Source organism: Oncorhynchus keta, chromosome 34, assembly GCF_023373465.1.
Source record: "Oncorhynchus keta strain PuntledgeMale-10-30-2019 chromosome 34, Oket_V2, whole genome shotgun sequence".
NCBI lineage: Eukaryota > Metazoa > Chordata > Actinopteri > Salmoniformes > Salmonidae > Oncorhynchus > Oncorhynchus keta.
In genome coordinates this window covers 43,285,596-43,308,844 of record NC_068454.1, presented here as the reverse complement: position 1 = coordinate 43,308,844, position 23,249 = coordinate 43,285,596, and the positions used below count along the sequence as shown (strand labels likewise).

Sequence of the window (23,249 nt, the reverse complement as noted above, 5' to 3'; positions counted from 1 at the left end):
TTATATTCTCAGTGTTGTCTTTACAATTCAGTCTGCCGGTGTCACTACTGCTCCTGCTGTGAGGAGAGTTTATTCAATTAGCGGGATTGCCATACAGCCATGATAAATGCTCACAGTAGCAACAGAAATGTCTGTCCAGACAAGTGCATCAGGGCAGACACATCTCATGTAGGCCTATAGCTACATGTCTCAGATTACTGTCAAAACACTCAAGGACTACTGTAAATTGAACGTAAATCTCTGACATGAAACAGATTTTTGTCAATGTTATTCAACACGATCTGTGAGAAGCCATGATCTGTGAGAAGCCATGATCTGTGAGAAGCCATGATCTGTGAGAGGACTTGACAAGAGAACACAAGCCATTGTTTTTATGGCTGGAGCAAGGCATATGAAGCTGCTGTGTGCACTCAACCCAACTGCTTTGGAAGGACTGTTAGTGGATGGGAGGCCTGTGTGGCATAGTATCCCTGGTAGAGAAAGCAGAAGCCTCACAGGGGGGGAAAAAAATCCTCATCTCTTGCTCCAAATGAGACCAATATAATAGGCCTCGCTTTCAGATCTCAACATGCCTCCATTCCCTTCAGTGACATCCATCTCTTTATTCATCCATTGCCAAACCAGAGAAGCTTAATGTTTGATGCTGTGCTCCTTTGAATCTCTGAGAGCTTAATATCGTCGCAGTGATGTGCATTCACTGAGCAATACACTGAAGGATTAACTGGTTCTTTCATGCATAGAGCAAAACTGAGTACTTCCCATCATCTTGAGAGGAGTTTGAATTTGTTGTTTCTTGACTTGTGATGCGAGAAATCAAACAGTTTATTGGACATTGGGCTCTATTTTAACAAACCTAGCATAATGGTACATCTTAGCGCAGGCGGTAGGCGGTTTGTCAGAAGTATTTAATATGTTCATAACCTGGAATTATGGGCGCATTAGCTGGCGGTGGCACGAAAGGGCCGGGTTTTGATGAATAAACAAGTTGTCTCACTGGTCAATCAAAACGTGCTCCATGGCTAAATATGTGGTTCCTTCAAGTTGTGTATTTATGGTCTTTAGTATATTTCATTTTCATAATAATAATAATAATAATATATGCCATTTAGCAGACGCTTTTATCCAAAGCGACTTACAGTCATGTGTGCATACATTCTACGTATGGGTGGTCCCGGGGATCGAACCCACTACCCTGGCGTTACAAGCGCCATGCTCTACCAACTGAGCTACAGAAGGGCAATGATATCATAACTGACAGAGAGAGGTGACATACAGCGGGCAATGACATCACAACTGACAGAAAGAGGTGACGTTCATCAACTCCAATTTGAATGTTAGTCTGTTATAGCCTAGTACTTAAAACGTCTTATGGCTGGGGGCAGTATTGAGTAGCTCGGATGAATAAGGTGCCCAGAGTAAACTGCCTGCTACTCAGTCCCAGTTGCTAATATATGCATATTATTAGTATATTCGGATAAAAAACACTCTGAAGTTTCTAAAACTGTTTGAGTGATGTCGGTGAGTATAACATAACTCATATGGCAGGCAAAAACCTGAGAAAAATCCAACCAGGAAGTGGGAAATCTGAGGTTGGTCGTTTTTCAAATCATTCCCTATTGAAGATACAGTGGGATATTGGTCATGTTGCACTTTCTAAGGCTTCCACTAGATGTCAACAGTCTTCAGAACCTTGTTTGATGCTTATACTGTAAAGGAGGGGCTCATAAGGGCTCTTTAATAATAATAATAATAATATATGCCATTTAGCAGACGCTTTTATCCAAAGCGACTTACAGTCATGTGTGCATACATTCTATGTATGGGTGGTAGTGGTCTGGCAGAGTGGCACAAGCTCGTTCATGTGAGAGGTAGCTTGAGTTCCATTGCTTTTCTACAGAATTAGGAATTCTCCGGTCTGAACATTATTGAAGATTTGTGTTAAAAGCATCCTAAAGATTGATTCTATACATCATTTGACATGTTTCTAAGGACTGTAACGGAACTTTTTGACATTTCGTCTGCTCCTAGTGAATGCGCTTTGTGAGATTGGATTTGTTTATAGAACGCGCTAACAAAAGTAGCTATTTGATGGACATTATTGAACAAAACAAACATTTATTGTGGAACTGGGATTCCTGGGAGTGCGTTCTGATGAAGATCATCAAAGGTAAGTGAATATGGGGCCTCCTGGGTGGTGCAGTGGTTAAGGGTGCTGTAATACCAGAGATCCTGGGTTCGCGCCCAGGATCTGTCGTAACCGGACGCGACCGGGAGGTCTGTGGGGCGACGCACAATTGGCATAGCGTCGTCCGGGTTAGGGAGGGTTTGGACGGTAGAGATATTTGTCTCATCGCGCACCAGCGACTCCTGTGGCGGGCCTGTCGCAGTGCATGCTAACCAAGGTTGCCAGGTGCATGGTGTTTCCTCCGACACATTGGTGCGGCTGGCTTCCGGGTTGGATGCGCGCTGTGTTAAGAAGCAGTGCGGCTTGGTTGGGTTGTGTATCGGAGGACGCATGACTTTCAACCTTCGTGTCTCCCGAGCCCGTACGGGAGTTGTAGTGATGAGACAAGATAGTAGCTACTAACAATTGGATACCATGAAATTGGGGAGAAAAAGGGGGTAATTCTTTTTTTTTAAAGGTAAGTGAATATTTATAATGTAATTTCTGACTTCTGTTGACTGCACAATATGGTGGATATCTTTTTGGCTTGTTTGGTCTCTGAGCGCCGTACTTAGATTATTGCATGGTTTGCTTTTTCCATAAAGCTTTTTTGAAATCTGACACAGCGGTTGCATTAAGGAAAAGTGTATCTAAGGTTCCATGCATAACACTTGTATTTTAATAAAAATGTATTATGAGTACTTTTGTAAATTAAATGTGGGTCTCTGCAAAATGTTTTTGGAACTACTGAACATAACGCTCCAATGTATACTGAGATTTTTTTTTAAATAAATACACTGCTCAAAAAAAATAAAGGGAACACCTAAAATAACACATCCTAGATCTGAATGAATTAAATATTCTTATTAAATACTTTTTTCTTTACATAGTTGAATGTGCTGAAAACAAAATGACACACAAATAATCAATGGAAATCAAATTTATCAAGCCATGGAGGTCTGGATTTGGAGTCATACTCAGAATTAAAGTGGAAAACCAACCTACAGGCTGATCCAACTTTGATGTAATGTCCTTAAAACAAGTCAAAATGAGGCTCAGTAGTGTGTGTGGCCTCCACATGCCTGTATGACCTTCCTACAACGCATGGGCATGCTCCTGATGAGGTGGCGGATGGTCTCCTGAGGGATCTCCTCCCAGACCTGGATTAAAGCATCCGCCAACTCCTGGACAGTCTGTGGCGCAACGTGGCGTTGGTGGATGGAGCGAGACATGACGTCCCAGATGTGCTCAATTGGATTCAGGTCTGGGGAACGGACAGGCCAGTCCATAGCATCAATGCCTTCCTCTTGCAGGAACTGCTGACACACTCCAGCCACATGAGGTCTAGCATTGTCTTGCATTAGAAGGAACCCAGGGCCAACCGCACCAGAATATGGTCTCACAAGGGGTCTGAGGATCTCATCTTGGTACCTAATGGCAGTCAGGCTACATCTGGCGAGCACAAGGAGGGCTGTGCGGCCCCCCAAAGAAATGCCACCCTACACCATGACTGACCCACCGCCAAACCGGTCATGCTGGTGGATGTTGCAGGCAGCAGAACGTTCTCCACGGCGTCTCCAGACTCTGTCACGTGCTCAGTGTGAACCTGCTTTCATCTGTGAAGAGCACAGGGCGCCAGTGGCGAATTTGCCAATCTTGGTGTTCTCTGGCAAATGCCAAACGTCCTGCACGGTAATATATAATATAATATATATGCCATAATATATGCCATTTAGCAGACGCTTTTATCCAAAGCGACTTACAGTCATGTGTGCATACATTCTACGTATGGGTGGTCCCGGGGATCGAACCCACTACCCTGGCGTTACAAGCGCCATGCTCTACCAACTGAGCTACAGAAGGACGGTGTTGGGCTGGGCTCTGGCAGTGCTCCTCCTTGCACAAAGGCGGAGGTAGCGGTTCTGCTGCTGGTTCGTTATCCTCCTACGGCCTCCTCCACGTCTCCTGATGTACTGGCCTGTCTCCTGGTAGCACCTCCATGCTCTGGACACTACGCTGACAGACACAGCAAACCTTCTTGCCACAGCTCGCATTGGTGTGTCGTCCTGGATGAGCTGCACTACCTGAGCCACTTGTGTGGGTTGTAGACTCCGTCTCATGCTACCACTAGAGTGAAAGCACCGCCAGCATTCAAAAGTGACCAAGACATCAGCCAGGAAGCATAGGAACTGAGAAGTGGTCTGTGGTCCCCCCCTGCAGAACCACTCCTTTATTGGGGGTGTCTTGCTAATTGCCTATAATTTCCACCTGTTGTCTATTCCATTTGCACAACAGCATGTGCAATTTATTGTCAATCACTGTTGATTCCTAAGTGGACAGTTTGATTTCACAGAAGTGTGATTGACCTAGAGTTACATTGTGTTGTTTAAGTGTTCCCTTTATTTGTTTGAGCAGTGTAATTGCATTGCTTCAATATGGTCCATATGTGCCAAATACAGCTGGCATAGACTTGCTTACGAACCTTGTTCAATGATGCAGAGTTAAAAAATATATAAAATAAAACATTTAATCGTAACTAACAGAAGAGAAATAAAATACACAAGAATGGCGCTATTTACAGGAGTACCAGTACCAGATCAATGTGCAGAGGTACTTGAGGTACAGTATATACAGTTGAAGTCAGAAGTTTACATACACCTTAGCCAAATACATTTCAACTCAGTATTTCACAATTCCTGACATTTAATCCGAGTAAAAACTCCCTGTCTTAGGTCAGTTGGGATCACCACGTTATTTTAAGAATGTGAAATTTCAGAATAATAGTAGACAGTGATTTATTTCAGATTTAATTTATTTCATCACATTCCCAGTGGGTCAGAAGTTTACATACACTCAATTAGTATTTGGTAGCATTGCCTTTAAATTGTTTAACTTGGGTCAAATGTTTTGGAAAGCCTTCCACAAGCTTCCCACAATAAGTTGGGTGAATTTTGGCCCATTCCTCCTGACAGAGCTGGTGTAACTGAGTCAGGTTTGTAGGCCACCTTGCTCGCACACGCTTTTTCAGTTCTGCCCACCGATTTTCTATAGGATTGATGTCAGGACTTTGTGATGGCCACTCCAATACCTTGACTTTGTTGTCCTTAAGCGATTTTGCCACAACTTTGGAAGTATGCTTTGGGTCATTGTTCATTTGGAAGACCTATTACATTTACATTTACATTTAAGTCATTTAGCAGACGCTCTTATCCAGAGCGACTTACAAATTGGTGCATACACCTTAAGACATCCAGTGGAACAGCCACTTTACAATAGTGCATCTAAATCTTTTTAGGGGGGGGGGGTGAGAAGGATTACTTACCCTATCCTAGGTATTCCTTGAAGAGGTGGGGTTTCAGGTGTCTCCGGAAGGTGGTGATTGACTCCGCTGTCCTGGCGTCGTGAGGGAGTTTGTTCCACCATTGGGGGGCCAGAGCAGCGAACAGTTTTGACTGGGCTGAGCGGGAACTGTACTTCCTCAGTGGTAGGGAGGCGAGCAGGCCAGAGGTGGATGAACGCAGTGCCCTTGTTTGGGTGTAGGGCCTGATCAGAGCCTGGAGGTACTGAGGTGCCGTTCCCCTCACAGCTCCGTAGGCAAGCACCATGGTATTGTAGCGGATGCGAGCTTCAACTGGAAGCCAGTGGAGAGAGCGGAGGAGCGGGGTGACGTGAGGGAACTTGGGAAGGTTGAACACCAGACGGGCTGCGGCGTTCTGGATGAGTTGTAGGGGTTTAATGGCACAGGCAGGGAGCCCAGCCAACAGCGAGTTGCAGTAATCAAGACGGGAGATGACAAGTGCCTGGATTAGGACCTGCGCCGCTTCCTGTGTGAGGCAGGGTCGTACTCTGCGGATGTTGTAGAGCATGAACCTACAGGAACGGGACACCGCCTTGATGCTTTAACTTCCTGACTGATGTCTTGATATGTTGCTTCAATATATCCACATAATTTCCCGGCCTCATGATGCCATCTATTTTGTGAAGTGCACAAGTCTCCCCTGCAGCAAAGCACCCCACAACATGATGCTGCCACCCCCATGCTTTGGGATGGTGTTCTTCGGCTTGCAAGCCTCCCCCTTTTCCCTCAAAACATAACGATGGTCATTATGGCCAAAGAGTTCTATTTTTGTTTCATCAGACTGGAGGACATTTCTCCAAAATTACGATCTTTGTCCCCATGTGCAGTTGCAATCCGCAGTCTGGCTTTTTTTATGGCGGTTTTGGAGCAGTGGCTTCTTCATTGCTGAGCAGCCTTTCAGGTTATGTCGATATAGGACTCGTTTTAAGGTGGATATAGATACTTTCTACCTGTTTCCTCCAGCATCTTCACAAGGTCCTTTGCTGTTGTTCTGGGATTTATTCACACTTTTCGCACCAAAGTACGTTAATCTCTAGGAGACAGAACTCGTCTCCTTCCTGAGCGGTATGACGGCTGCGTGGTTCCATGGCGTTTATACTTGCATACTATTGTTTGTACAGAAGAACGTGGTACCTCCAGGCATTTGGAAATAGCTCCCAAGGATGAACCAGACTTGTGAAGGTCTACAATTATTTTTCTTAGGTCTTGGCTGATTTCTTTTTATTTTCCCATGATGTGAAGCAAAGAGTCACTGAGTTTGAAGGTAGGCCTTGAAATACATCCACAGGTACACCCCCATTTGACTGAAATGATGTCAATTAGCCTATCAGAAGCTTCTAAAGCCGTGACATAATTTTTGGGACTTTTTCAAGCTGTTTAAAGGGCACAGTCAACTCAGTGTATGTAAACTTCTGACCCACTGGAATTGTGATACAGTGAATTATAAGTGAAATAATCTGTAAACAATTGTTTGAAATATTACTTGCGTCATTCACAAAGTAGATGTCCTAACCGACTTGCCGAAACTATAGTTTGTTTACAAGAAATTTGTGGAGTGGTTGAAAAATTTGTTTTAATGACTCCAACCTCAGTGTATGTAAACTTCCAAATTAAATTGTATGTAAATGAAGGCAGAGTAAAGTGACTAGGCATCTGTTTTAGATAATAATAATTGCTAATTAAATTACAGAGTTGCAGCAGAAAATTATGAGTGTAAAAGTGTGTATTGTGTGTGTGTGTGTGTGTGTGTGTGTGTGTGTATATATGTAGTGGTTGAATGTGTGAGGGATTTGTGTGGGAGTGAAAGTGTAGTGTGTGGGAGTGAGTGTGTATGTGGTGTATATATAACGTCTAGTGAGTGTGCGTAGGGCCAGTGCAAGATAGAATCAGTGCAGATAGTTCAGGTACCATCAATTGACTATTTAGCAGTGCGCCATTTTCGCAGTCTTATGACTTGGGGGTAGAAGCTGTCTCGGAGCCTGCTGGTCGGATAATAGCAGAGTGAACAGTCTATGGCTTGGGTGGCTGGAGTCCGTGCCAAACTCAATCCATGGAGGTACTAGTGTCTGTGTGTTTTTGCTTCTCCCTTGTACTTGTTTGATGAATTAAGGTCACTAATTAGTAAGGAACTACCCTCACCTGGTTGTCTAAGTCTTGATTGAAAGGAAAACCCCAAAACCAGCAGACACTATGCCCTCCATGGAATGAGTTTGACACGCCTGGTCTAAGCGATCGGGAATATGCAATGACTCAAAGGTAAAGGCACAAGAGACAGGAGTATGGTGCAAACAAAGAGGGTTTTACTAACAAAAATTAAATGTTATCCTACAGGGTCAGAATTAGCCAGAAGCTTAAACGCTGCAAATCACATTGGTCCTAGTCATACATGGCGGTTGCTCTCCAGGACGCTCTCGCCCTAGAGTCAGAGCTGCACTCACTTTAGACCTGGGACATTGGGTGGGTGCAATTAATTATCAGTTAGAACAGAAAACCAGCAGGCTCCGGTTAATTTAAGAGTTGAATACATCTGAAGCCAATGATCACGTGACACCATTCAGTCCTCTGTAAAAAAAACTAATTGAATGTCTGAATGTCCATCTTATGTTCGCTAACGTTAGCTTGAAACAATTAGTGTTTACTTTTCCATAACACAAGGAGTCGAAAACGGATTTGTCCATGTGTTTACATACAGCTGACAGTTGGCAAACTCAGCATCACAACAAACTCAGCATCACAACAAACAGGTGAAGGGGCAGTTTCGGGGTAGCTACATCGAATAATGATGTATTAATCTCCATGTCCATTGACACAAACTCCGTACATGTCTGTGTGTTGCAGCTCGAGAATCAGGATAGATTTACTCAGTGGATTTATTTTTAATTAAAATGTTTAAAAAAAAGAGACCCTATTCATCTCTGCATACTTTTAACTCGGATCTCGTACCTGCATACATGGACAGAGAATTGCGTAGTTGATACGCAAAATGTGCGCAGGTCTGAAATTGCCTGTGTCTGAACGGTTTGGCCAACAAACTACTATGGAAAGATGAGACTCAAACAAAAACAATGGAGTTCTCCATTTGGCTCTCCCCCACAAGCATCACAGGACTCATCCAACATCAGTAGCACCAAGCAGTTTGGGCTACACACTAATTTAACCCCACTATGGAAAATGGAGATACTTACGTACATGTCAGTTATTTTGCTCTGGGACAGAAATGTGTCTCCCACCAATTTAACCCAACCCCTCTGAATCAGAGAGGTGCAGGAGGCTGCCTCAATCAACTTCCATATCTTTGGTGCCAAGGGAGAAGTTGTGGTTAGCTGCCTTGCTCAACGGCAGAATGGCAGATTTTGGCAACTCGGGGAGTCGAACCAGCAACCTTTCAGTTACTGTCCCAATGCTCTAACCACTAGGCTGACACTGGTACCGGTTTAAGAAATGAATGGAAGTATGCAGACTATACCAAACATTAGGAACAGTTTCCTAATATTGAGTTGTACCCCCTTTTCCCCTCAGAACAGCCTTAATTCGTTGGGGTATGTACTCTACAAGGTGTCGAAAGTGTTCCACAGGGATGCTGGCCCATGTTGACTCCAATGCTTTCCACAGTTGTGTCAAGTTGGCTTGATGACCTTTGGGTGATGGACCATTCTTGTTACACATGGGAAACTGTTGAACGTGAAAAGCCCAGCAGCGTTGACACAAACTGGTGTGCCTGGCACGTACCTCCATACCCTGTTCAAAGGCACTTAAATCATACACAATCCATGTCTCAATTGTCTCAAGGCTTAAAAATCCTTCATTAACCTGTCTCCTACCCTTCATCTACACTGATTGAAGTGGATTTAACAAGTGACATCAATAAGTGATCATAGCTTTCATCTGGATGCACCTGGTCAGTCTATGTCATGGAAAGAGCAGGTGTTCTAAATGTTTTGTATACTTTGTATATGGAAGTAGTTTAGTGCATAAAAGGGGTTAAATGTGTCTCCAAAAATAAATATAATACCCTGATCTCTTCTTATAGTTGTTTGACTATCTGTTTTTCTATTTATGAATCTGTTATTTAATTCATTTCTATGGGCAAATAGCAATAAGTCCAAATTACTTAAAATATATATATACTTTGATACATAAAAGGGTCCTAAAATTCCAAATCAAATAGCTAAATTATTCTTGTTATGGCCATCTTAAAACAGTTCCATATGTTAGCTTAGTAGAACTGATGAGGCATTCTTTAAAAATGGGGATGGGTAGCCTACTTGAACAAGTGAAATACAGGTATGTAAATAATGAACAAGCACGAAGGCAAAAACCTCCAAAATACCATTTAAAACCCTTTTATTCAGAGGCTTATTTTGGCTAATGGCCTGGATAAAAATACTAAATCAACCTTGATTAAGGGGAGGGTAGACCATGCTTGGTTTTTAATCAAATGAATCTAAATGAGGAGAAACCGATTTGTTTTTTTATATTTCTAAATATGAGATACACCGGCACAAAAGGAAAATCTCCCCTTCCATGGGCGCTGTGCGTCATGACTTGATACGCTGTGCTTCCACACTGAAAATCCATTCCAAAATCATCTGTGTTTTCTGTAAGACCTGCTTTTTGCCGGTCTTAAAATGTCCGGTCAGCCCCTCTCCTTGTTCGGGCAACGTTCGGCGATCGACGTCACCGGCTTTCGAGCCATCGCCGCTCCATTTTTTGTATATCCATTTGTCTTGTCTTGTTTCCATACACACCTGGTTTACATTTCCACAAATAAGCTACTTGTATTTAACCCTCTGTTTCCCATCATGTTTTGTGTGTAATTGTTTTCATGTTAGGTAGTGTTAGTTTACGCGCGCTACTTTTATGTTCCGTTTTTTGAGCACGTTTGTTTCATGTAGTGCTCTCGTTTTTGTAACTATAATAAAAGTGCGCCTGTTCATTGTATCTGCTCTCCTGCAGTTGACCTCGCCTCCAATACACCATTTTTATTTTTTATTTTTTTATTTCACCTTTATTTAACCAGGTAGGCTAGTTGAGAACAAGTTCTCATTTGCAACTGCGACCTGGCCAAGATAAAGCATAGCAGTGTGAACAGACAACACAGAGTTACACATGGAGTAAACAATTAGCAAGTCAGTAACACAGTAGAAAAAATGGGCAGTCTATATACAATGTGTGCAAAAGGCATGAGGAGGTAGGCGAATAATACAATTTTGCAGATTAACACTGGAGTGATAAATGATCAGATGGTCATGTACAGGTAGAGATATTGGTGTGCAAAAGAGCAGAAAAGTAAATAAATAAAAACAGTATGGGAATGAGGTAGGTGAAAATGGGTGGGCTATTTACCTATAGACTATGTACAGCTGCAGCGATCGGTTAGCTGCTCGGATAGCTGATGTTTGAAGTTGGTGAGGGAGATAAAAGTCTCCAATTTCAGCGATTTTTGCAATTCGTTCCAGTCACAGGCAGCAGAGTACTGGAACGAAAGGCGGCCAAATGAGGTGTTGGCTTTAGGGATGATCAGTGAGATACACCTGCTGGAGCGCGTGCTACGGATGGGTGTTGCCATCGTGACCAGTGAACTGAGATAAGGAGGAGCTTTACCTAGCATGGACCATCCTGACACGTGCCTCCTTAGCGCCAGCCGAAAATGTTTCTTTGTAGCTCGAGAGATAGTGATAAGAGAATGGTATAATCATTATAAAGAGAAAGTGTTCGGGAAGTATGGCTCAAACACTCAAACATTGCCATGTGATGGGAAAACAACCTGCTGCACCAGTGACAAGATTTGTTATACAATAGTTTTCAAAGTGATAACTTGAGTTAAAAACTAATCAGAGCTATACATTTTTTTGTCTAAATATTGCCATAAATGTATGCTGCTCACACTTGATAACTGAGGTCCAGTGTGAGTGGAAAAGGCTATGGCTCCACCTGCCTTTTCCACATTGTGATTCAAATAATGATGCTGTAGGCTCTGTTGATTACAGCTCCCATCAGACGCTGTAGAGTTAGTCCTTCCGATAATGGTATGGCGACAGGTAGCGTAGCGGTTAAGAGTATTGGGCCAGTAATTGCAAGTTTGCTCGTTCAAATCCCCAAGGTGGAAAAATCGTCTGTTTTGCCCTTGAGCAAGGCAGTTAACCCTCAACAACAACCGCTCCCCGGGCGCCGATGACGTAGACATCGATTAAGGCAGCCTCTCAGATTCAGAGAGTTTGGGTTAAATGTGGAAGACACATTTCGGTTTAATGCATTCAGTTGGCAACTGACTAGGTATTCCCCTTCTTTTATTCAAATACTTCTGCGGCATTAGGCAAAAATCATATTCATGTATAATCATGCAAATGCGGTTAATTTGCAAACATATGAAGCAGAAATCTATAATTATTTCATATGAGTAAATATGTACATAATTGGATGTTGATCAAACCTGTCATTATTTATAGCACTACTGTTTAGGTTCTGTATCATTCTTGGCAGTCGTGCCATCTTTGAAAGTAAAGAGGAGATAGAGAAATGCAGAGTGGGCGAAAGAGATCAATTGGAAAATAGGAAAAATAATAGACAGGCAGAGAACAGGCATAATGTGTGTGTGTGTGTGTGTTTATGTTTATGTGAGCATGGACCACATGAAAATACATTGGCTTTCTATGAGATTATGACATGCATTAAGAACATTCTAAAGCTGCTTTAAATTTGTGCTTTTTGTTAATCCATGCCATTCCATCATTTTCTGAGTGGTGAAGCGAGTCATCAGATAATGGCGGATGTCAATGACCCCAACAAGGAAGAGGAATAGGTTCATTTGTTTGAACTGTTACTAGCCACTTTGTCATTATTATGTTTGACTGCACCGTTATTGATTATTACTGTCATTATTGCCAGTGCAGCCATAATTAAGATCAGTATTTGGCAAGCAGCCAAATGACAAGCGCACAATTTCAACCAATGTATTATAACTGTTTTTGACATATTTTAAACAACATACAATGAACAAAAATACAAAAGCCACATATAAAGTGTTGGTCCCATGGTTCATGAGCTTAAATAAAATATCCCTGACATTTTCCATATGTACAAAAAGCGTATTTCTCTCACTTTGTGCACAAATTTATTTTCATCCCTGTTAGTGAGCATTTTTCCTTTGCCGAGATAATCCATACACCTGACAGGTGTGCCATATCAATAATCTTATTAAACAGCATGATCATTACACAGGTGTACCTTGTGCTCGGTACAATAAAAGGCCACTCTAAAATGCGCAGTTGTTTCAAGTTTTGAGGGAGCGTGCAATTGGCATGTTGATTGCAGGAATGTCCACAAGAGCTGTTAGCAGAGAATTTAATGTTAATTTCTCTAGTATAAGCCACCTCTGTCATTTTAGGAAATATGGCAGTACGTTCAACTGACCTGACAATCGCAGACCACACGTATGGGATCGTGTGGGCGAGCAGTTTGCTGATGTCAACATTATGAACAGACTGCCCCATGGTGGTGGTGGGGTTATGGTATGGGCAGGCATAAGCTACAGACAACGAACACAATTGCATTTTATTAATGGCAATTTGAATGCACAAAAATACCGTAAAGAGATCCTAAAGCCCATAGTGAGGCCCATTTTTTTCTAAAGGTATCTTTGACCAACAGATGCATATCTGTATTCCCAGTCATGTGAAATCCATGGAATAGGGCCCAATTAAGTTATTTATATTGACTGATTTCCTCATATGAACTGCAACTCGGTAAAGTCAATGAAATTGTTGCATGTTGCATTAGGATTTTTGGTCAGTATACTTATAAACCTCTTTGGAAATTATTTTTAAGTAGGCCACCTTAATGGAAGTGTTACCCTTGCACATTGTTGATAAATATGCCATGACTTCATGATGGTTGGCTTCTCAAGTAGGAGCAGACCCTGAAAGTCTTTATCAAATCAATATTCTTGTAAACAAAGCAATTTCTGAAATGTGTCTGTTTTACTACAATTGCCATGTTACATATTGTGAAAGGGGACTCCTCACAGTTTAGAAGGTACTTTAAAAATGCAATGAGCATTCTGTGGAAACGTGAAGTTAACTCCAGTTTCAAACAAGCAGCCCAACAAAATGTTGTGACCCCGCCATCTAAAAATTCAGGAGCGCGCAACACGTGATTTATCTGCCAAAAAAATCAAGTATGGCGAAATCTGTGAATGATTCTCGCACTGGTGCTTTCTCCAACGGGTCCTAAACTTTACACTTTGGATAGAGTGGAGCTGCTGCCTCGTACGGAGACTGGATAGAAATCACCACACTCATGAGGGTGTTTGTTCAGGTAGCTTTTCTTTGAACGCAGATATGACAAGCTAATACAAGCGAGATGAGACATTTTAAACCGTGTTTGCTTGACTTGATAGAATTGCAACTATTCAGACGGAGGCGAAGTTGTTATCGCGGGCTCTTTATCTGTATATGGTTTGGACTTTCTTTTTCAATTTAAAGTATCGCCTAGTAAATAACTCTATTTCGAAAGTGGGTGGATGTGTAGCAGATCATGTCCAACTGTCATAATGTATTTGATACGAGTAGCTAGCTACATTACATACACGGGCGATATATTGTAGCAATACAGTGCGATTCCATGTGGTCCAATTGTCAAATCGGATACAGCATAACGTTAGTCCCATAGGAAACTACGAATACTGTTCTCGTTCGAGCTACCTTGTAACTAGATGAAATAAACTACTTGGGTTACTGTTGCTGATTATGCATGTTGTAAATTGAGATTATTACACTTGACCTTTGTGTGAATTCGTTTATTTTACGGCTCATATCCGAAAGACAAACATTTTTCAACGCTGGGTTGCTAATTATATCGGATATATATATACTAGATGACTAACAGGGTTCGCTGTTTTGAAGCCACCGCGCCTCCATTATGGCACTCTTCCACCATTGTTTATTTAATTTAATTGTAAAACATATTGATTTAGGATTCTATAGAAATGCATTTATAAATGTCTACATTTGTTTTTGCCACGTTTATTATATTACAGACACCTTAATGCATACTTGTAAATATTTTGTGTGAGCTAAACATACAAATAAATATTTAAAAAAGCCCTTAAAGTAAACTATTTAGAAAGTACTAATGTTATTGTTCCCACTACAACAAACCAATACTTAAGTACATGTAACTTTGTTATTGATACATTTCCATTAAATATTGTAGAATTCCATTAATTCCTATGGAGGACTGGTTTTCTGAGGAGTGCCAATGTGGTGAGCGGTGGCATCTAAGCCTCTCATTGGCCAATACATAGTAGCATCAGCAAACCAGGGTTTATATAAACCATTACATTTAACACATCCTGCTGTTCACATCTATTTAGGCAAGGCAGTGACATGTTTACTTCAGTAATTGCTTGAGTTTTCCGTGGCATGGATGTCGTATTTGTTTCAAAAGTGCTTTGTGGTAGGCTACTCCATAACATGCAGTCATGTCGATAACATTTTCTTAGCTCCAAATGCAATTAAGGATTCTGACATTTACACATCATTTCACGTCCGAATCCTTAGTTGTATTTAGAGCTAATGTTTTCTGTCATGGCACTAATGGGTGTCAGGCTTTAGTTTTTTTAAAATTAAATGGAACCTCAAATTTCCAAATATTATTTTGAGTGTGATTTGGGACTTTTACACTAGACGTGGTTCTACAGATGAGTAATAACGGGTTAATACATCCAGTTGCACTTTAAAGGGCCAATCAGCAGTTGCTAACATACATTTTTGGAGGTATAATGTAATGATATCTACCCACTTATTCTTGAAGAATATAAAATATGAGCTTGTTTTACTAAATTGTTCGTAAACAGTGTAATTGTAAACAAACACGGTATAAATGCCAAGATGGTCAAAACTACAATGTTGATACTATGGATGGTCAGTCCTTGCATCCAAAGCCTTGTCTACGAGTGATTACATTTCTCCAGCCACATCCCTCGACTGTTTACCAAAAAAGTATCAGGGTGACAGCTTTGTTGTTTGAACTTTTAAATTGCCCTTTTAAGTTGCTCTTAAACCTGTAACAGCATTGTATTAATTTGACCTCATTCCAATACTTGTTTTTTCAGGCTATTTGCATTGCAATGGCATACAAATGGGATTGAGCAGTTGCCATTAGCCTACACAAGTGGAATAGGCTCTGTTCCTTCTTTATCGTGTTATGTTAGTGATTTGCTCACTTGTTAGAGCATGCCAGAGTTTGTTTAAGCATGTGTTGAACTTGAGTCATTGGGGTTATGTGTTGGTACTTTTGTAGGCCTATGTCTGTGTTTCAGTGCGTTTTGTGAAGTGAGGAGGTGAAATCGGAGAATAAGGGTTAGCTAAACTGGAGTCGGAGGGAGAGTTTCAATAGCATTGCCTTGATTCCTCGCATCCTCTCATCCTTCTCAAAATCATTGGATGAGAAGGTCAGAGGGGGACCAGAGGCCTCAAGTTGAGTTGTAAACACACTAACTCTAATCTAAGTAAGCTCTTGCTCCTAGCATATAGATATTCCTTCTATGTTCCAGTTCCCAAGGACTGGCGTTCATCAATCGTAAAAAAGAGCAGCCTTCCAAGAATGTGGCACTGACAGTGGACCGATCTTTAATGACGACTAGTGACGCGATGTTCGACTCTTTTTACTGACGCTGATATTTTGGACTCGTTCAGTCAAAATAATGAATCTTTCGATAAATTTGATTCATTTGAGTCAGTAATGCCCATAGCATGCATGATCCCCTAATGGTGAATGTTGAACTGAACTCTGAAGAGTCATGTTTCTACGAGCCTCTCTTTCACATGTCGTTCACCACATGGGGCTTATTGAGCCAGAGGATTGTATATTAAAATCAGGCCAAATAAATTACTAAAATGAACGAGTCAGTAAAAAAATCTAAACTCGTTTGCGAACTGCACATTACTAGTGACGACTCAATCTCGGGAGTGGGACTGAATGGAGTAGTAAAGTTTCACCAGTTTAAGGATGCATCCATTGACAGCATTTGATACGGGTGTAGCTTGATTGTATTATGTTGGGACTGCTCAAAGCATGTGCTGTATTGTATGGTATGTTTTACGAGAGATGTAAAAATAAGAATAACAAATTATTGTACCATCTGATGTGTATTTTCTATAGCAACACCCGGCCAGAACAAAAACATGTCCCTACTGAACGTGACTGAGGTAGCCTATAGAAGGGTTCTCAGATTCAGGTAGCCTATAGAGTTTTGCCAGGGGCTCTGAGAATTGTCCTGGCTTCATCCTCTTGTACCCATTGCCCCCTTAGCCCTATTATCAGACAGTTTTGCATCCCATTGAGCTGCTTTGAACTCCGACCCGGCTGTTGTTCGTTTGGCCTGTTCCAGACGCTTTAAAAAAAGTCCCCAAGAATGGGCAATTAGGCAGAGTTGTCAATTAGAACGGCCGTTTGTTGATGTTGTCACTCTAATGAATGCTAATGGTCTATTAATGGCCCGGAGACAAGGTGACATGACGCCTACGCGTATCAGCAGGGCAGAGTAAACTCTAGTTTGCCTCGTTCTCCTTCATTCCGCTGCTTGTTCGAGTGCTACAAAGACTGGCGATATGAAGAGAAGGAAGGAGAACGATGGGGTGAGTGGTAATGTGAGTTCGAGAAGGGAAGAGAACATGTTAATAGAGTTGTTGTGGAGGGAAGACAAAAGAAGGGGGGCAGAGAGAGAGAACAGAGCGATGGTGAAATGGAGCTAGAGCGAGAGCGAGGGCAAGTTTGACAGGGCTGTCATTTAGAAGGCTCGGCAGATGGCAGGGAAAGTGTTCACTTCCTGCTTTTTGTATGGCTGAAAATAGACAGGCTTTTTCTGGCCGTGGCCCAACACGGGGTGTCAGTGCTCCCACTACAGAGAACCACCTCAGCTAAGTTTGTTAATGGTAACAATTCAATGCTTGAAAGGTTTGGAAAGATACACAGCTTTCCAAACAATTGTTGGTCGAACCAGATTGTAACTGAGAGAACCTCCTTTCTGAAAGCCTTAAATCAGCATTTTATAAATGCAGGCAGTTTATTTGAAAAGGTCAAAGGGTATAAATGAGCCCCCAGTGAATTTATCTGACACTCCTAGGCACTCCTTCGCCAAGTTCTCCTTCTCATCCTTCTCTGTTTCAGAAGTGCGTAAAACCCAGAAAGAAATTTCTTAAAAGAAAATCCCCAGGCCCTGATGATCTAGACCCCCGCCACCTACACCTAGCTGCAGACACCATTGCGCCCCTTTAACATGTATTTTTAACCTCACGCTTGACGTTAAGGAAATCCCCAAGTTATGGAGATCTGCTTTTGTACTGACTTTCCTGAAAGGTGGAGATCCTTCACTACTTGACAACTATCAACCCAAATCAAAATTGTCTGTACTGTAAAAGGTACTGAAGTCCTTAGTTAGTAGGCGGCTGAAGGCCTACCTCCAAGAAAACAACATATTACATGGAATGCAATCAGGTTTTAGGTCTGGCCACAGCACTGTTTCAACAACATTGAAGGTTTTATTGGTCATGCTCTAGATTGTGTACAATTTGATAGGTCATTTATAAACCAATGTGTAATGGCAGATGGTTGTAAATCTGAGTCCATAGAGTTGTGCTCAGGTGTTCCACAAGGATCTATTTTGGGCCCACCGTTGTTAATTTTGTATATCAACAACATTGGGGATCATATTGAAACAGCGGATGTTCATTTTTACCTAGATGATACTGTTCTTTATTTAAGTGAAGGTAGTTTATCTTTAGCTTTTGAAAATGCCCAAAGAGCATTTAAACCATACAACATAATCTGTGTGATTTGAAGCTGGTTCTTAATTTGGGTAAAACAAAATGCATGGTATTTTCAAATGCTAGCCGTGTCACTAATCATGTCATTACTACATTGGATGGACATACTATAGAGCAAGTAAAAGTGTACAAATATTTGGGTGTGTGGGTTGATGACAAGCGTGGAGAACTTGATAAGGAAGCTCAAGCTGAGAATAGGTTTTTATTACCGGCATAAGGAGCTGGTACGAAGGAGCTGGTACGATGTACACTACTGGGGGATTTAGATTTTAGTGATGTGGCCCTCAGGTTCATTACCAATCAAAAACGTCTAACTGTGAAAAACGTTTCATTGTGATCTCTACAGCGCCGTTGGCTGGTCGTCAATGACCTTGTGTCGGCGTAAACACTGGTATACACTGATTTATAAGGCCATACTGGGTAAAAGTCCACTTTATCTCTGTACTTTTCTTTAATCAGGTCGGTAAATAAATATCAATTACAGTCCCATTCTCATTTGCTTTTAACAGTACCAAGAATTAGAACAGGTCATGGTAGAAATAGTTTTAGTTACTCAGCTCCGAGGTCCTGGAATTATCTCCTGAACATTTTAGTTTTGTTCAATGTTGTTAGTTTGCTGCTATTGGACCAGGTCCGTCTTGAAAAATAGATTTTTATCTCAATGAGAAAAACCTGTATAAATAAAGGTTAAATAAAAAAATGCTGAGGCTTGGCATTGTCTTTCGACAGGTGGCGTCACTCCTACGTGATGCTCGTCCCTCAACCTACCAGTCTGGTAGGTCGTGGAACTCATATTAAAATTGTAATATTCCTGTGCATCCGCCATTCAAAATGAAAACATGAGCTTGGTTCCCATCCAATTGGTGACGGATATATGTGCATTTTCCCACCAATGATGTGTATCCATCAAATTGACTTGTTGCGGCTACATGGTCTCAGAGTATTTCAGATTATTCTGCACGTAAATCCAAGACACTCCATTTAGTATGATATGTTACGTTTCGTATGGTATGTATTCATTTGTGGATGTCAGTCTGTTTCGTATGACATGTTAGGAATTCAAATTTGTATGATGTGTTACGGATTTGCAAAACATACATTCGGTTAAAAAATACAAGAAAATAGGATGGAAAGCCATTTAACAGCTCTACTGATGGTTTTGTCACAATTTTTTTTTTTTGCGTTGTATCGAGAATATGTCCACTCTAGTCTTGGCACGTGTGCTCTAGCCAACACCTCGTGCTGGCAGATACAGTGCGGGTATAGCCTACATGATGAGATTATTATGGACAAAAGAGCTAGATTATTTTTATTTGTCAAACGGCAGCCAAGCATCGATCATCATGTCACCAGAATAAGACCCTCGATATTAATTGGAAATTAGCATCAAGTTCATCACTGTGCATTTTCACCACCCTGTGACGTTTATCATAATTTATTTCATCTGTAGCCAAAAACTGCATGCTTTCCCGAATAGTAGTAGGAGGACCACACAATGTCATCGCGTGACTCCAATTTACTTCGATATTATGGTTATCATATCAATATTTGCACAGAAAACCGCTTCCACTGCCATTTCTCGCATAATTCATTTTACAGACACAAAAAGATCCCACCTTGTCTAGCGTATTTTGTTTTGTCGACATTAGGAAGTTTACCAACACATTTTTCCATCAGTCCTGTCATGAATTTCTTTATTCGACATGTACTTTACTCACATAAAAAGGTTGTGTGGAAACAGTGTTTACTGTTCCTAATTCATGACATCGCTCTGCTCTCTTATGACTTTGTATGAAATAGGCGGAGTAGCTAGCTAAATTATTAGCTACACACATTGTGCCAGTGACTTAATAATTTGAAAAACTGCAAAAATATGTGCAACCATGTTGTTCATCAGTGCCTGACCAGCTGCTTAACCAACTTGTTGTAGCTAGCTACCATACTGACTATTAGCCAGCTCTACTGACATAAACAGCTTGCTTAGGTTGTTTAAATTACCCTGACGTTGTAGTTATGCTGTACCAAAATTAAGAGGGACTGTTATCAGAAATCAGTCCGTAGATCAACATGTTGTTCCATGATCGCTACTTTGCAGTGCTCAGTTTAAAACCACCTGAAGCAAGACCAGAGCAAATCGAGTCCGAGTCAAGACCAAGACCAATTCAAGACATGATTGTAATTTTGTCAAATCACCACCATAATAAGAGTAAAAAATCTCCAGTATTTTTGTGTTCATATTTCAGAACAACATATGGATTCTTTAGACATTCAAAAAAGTGAATGCTGAGGGGAAAATAGAGCAACTCTACAAATTATTACTAACCCAAACAGTGGGGAACAATGGGCCTTCTACACCTTCAGAGATGGGCTAAGGATTTATAGAATTATAGATTTTTCATAGATTTTCTGATTTAATCTCTTTGTGTTGGAAAGGGTTAACACTGAAGAGAAAAACATATCCAATAAGGATTTTTCTTTGCTGGTCTCTTGGGACATACAGTAAATCTAGCTAGCTAATTCAGCCATTGGCTAGGCCATCTGAAAATACAGTAGATGAAGGCAAATGCCATTCAACTGTATTAGAGCAAAATTTTGGACTGACAGTGGAATCAACCAATCACATTTTGACATATTAATAGGTGGGACCGTTTTTACAAAAACGTATGGAAACTTCTGCCTTCTTGAAGGCCATCAGGTCACTGCACAATAGCGAGCAGTAGTTTGCCCACAGCCTAGCTAGCTAGTTTGCTAAGAGGATGTTGTTGCTAATTTGTTAGCTTCTCTCTTTTCAAGAATACCTTTCAACAAGAAGTTATGTTTCAAATTATCACCATCTGGTGAGTGGAACTCTGTTTTGTATTGCAGCGGGCTTGTGGTTAGCCATCTCTTTGAAGTGAACTTGTCTGTGAAACATTGTTGCATTTAAAGTGGAACTGACAACATTTTAGCAACATTAAATCTGTTAATATACTCCCAGGAAGAATATGATAACTTTTTTAAAAACATTTTCTGACAAGCCACCACTTAGATATGGTAATACAAAAATAAATAATAAAAAACATTCTTAAGAATGTTTGTGAATTATGTACACTAAGGCATTTGGGAAAATTCTATAGCAATATAGAGAGGGAAAGCGGCCGTGTGTTTGGACAATTAGACCGGATTAAAAACATCTGTCTTGTCCAGGACCGGAGTCCACATAGACCGGTGCGCTATCGCCAATCAGAGCTACAGTAGGCCTTTATACAAACAAGCCATTTGCCACATGGGCCTGCCATCATTCACTTTGAACTGGACTGTGTATTTGAACTGGACTGTGCAGTTGCAACAGCGAGACTTTAGATAATTAGAACGCATTTGCCAAAAGCCATAAAATACACGTGAATGGATTTCTGTATTCAGAAAGTATTCAGACCACTTGACTTTTTCCACATTTTGTTACGTTAGGGCCTTATTCTAAAATTAATTAAATTGTTTATTTCCCCCTCAATCTACACACAATACCTCATAATGAAAATGCAAAAATAGTTTAAAAAAATAAGTTTGAAAATGTATTAAAAATAAAAAATAAAAACTATCACATTTACATAAGTATTCAGACCCTTTACTCAGTACATTGTTGAAGCACCTTTGGTAGCGATTACAGCCTCGAGGCCTATTGGATATGATGCCACAAACTTCGCACACCTGTATTTGATACACCTGTAATACACTCCAGATTTTTCTATTGTGTTATTGACTGTACGTTTGTTTATCCCATGTATAACTCTGTTGTTTTTGCCTCACTGCTTTGCTTTTTCTGGCAAGATCGCAGTTGTAAATGAGAACTTGTTCTCAACTGGCCTACCTGGTTAAATAAAGGTTAAATAAAATTTTACAAAATTGGGGAGTTTCTCCCATTCTTATCTGTAGATCCTCTCAAGCTCTGTCAGGTTGGATGGGGAGTGTCGCTGCACAGCTATAGTCAGGTCTCTCCAGAGATGTTCAATCAGATTCAAGTCTGGGCTCTGGCTGGGCCCCCCAAGGACATTCAGAGACTTTTTCGGAAGCCACACCTGAATTAAGGGCTCCCGAGCGGCTCAGTGGTCTAAGGCACTGCATCTCAATGCTAGAGGCATCACTACAGACCCTGGTTCGATTCCAGGCTGTATCACAACTGACCATGACTGTAGGGATGGTGCCAGGTCTCCTCCAGACATGACACTTGGCATTCAATTCAAAGAGTTCAATCTTGATATCATCAGACCAGAGAATCTTGTTTCTCATGGTCTGAGAGTCCTTTAGGTGCCTTTTGGCAAACTCCAAGCGGGCTGTCATGTGCCTTATACTAAGGAGTGGCTTCTGTCTGGCCACTCTTCCATAAAGCCCTGATTGGTGGAGTGCTGCAGAGATGGTTGTCTTTCTGGAAGGTTCTCCCATCTCCACAGAGGAGCTCTGTCAGAGTGACCATTGGGTTCTTGGTCACTTCCCTGACCAAGGCCATTCTCCCCCGATTGCTCAGTTTAGCCGGGCGGACAGCTCTAGGAAGAGTCTTGATGGTTCCAAACTTCTTCCATCTAAGAATGATGGAGACCACTGTATTCTTGGGGCCTTCAATGCTGCAGAAATGTTTTGGTACCTTTCCTCAGATCGGAGGATTATATGTATATATTTAATCCATTTAGAATAAGGCTGAACGTAACAATGTGGAAAAAGTCAAAGGGTCTAAATACTTTCCGAAGGCACTGTACGATACATTTCTTTACTATACAATAGAGGCGTGTGGTCGGTAACCGAAAGGTTGCTAGATCGAATCCCTGAGCTGACAAGGTAAAAATCTGTTGTTCTTCCCCTGAACAAGGCAGTTGTTCCTAGACTGTCATTGTAGATAAGTTGTTCTTAACTGACTTGCCTAGTTAAA

The 23,249-nt window shown here is 41.2% G+C and overlaps 1 protein-coding gene across 1 annotated transcript in view; it reads left to right on the top strand.

Annotated features, from left to right (window-relative positions):
* Positions 1 to 13,701: 13,701 nt before the first annotated feature.
* The window catches only part of LOC118367556 (histone deacetylase 4-like), a 258,463-nt gene continuing 248,915 nt past the window's right edge, over positions 13,702 to 23,249 (top strand). Inside the window, exon 1 of the mRNA XM_052493919.1 lies at positions 13,702 to 13,838. The gene's annotated coding sequence lies outside the window, so the exon portion shown is untranslated. The remainder of the gene's footprint in view (positions 13,839 to 23,249) is intronic.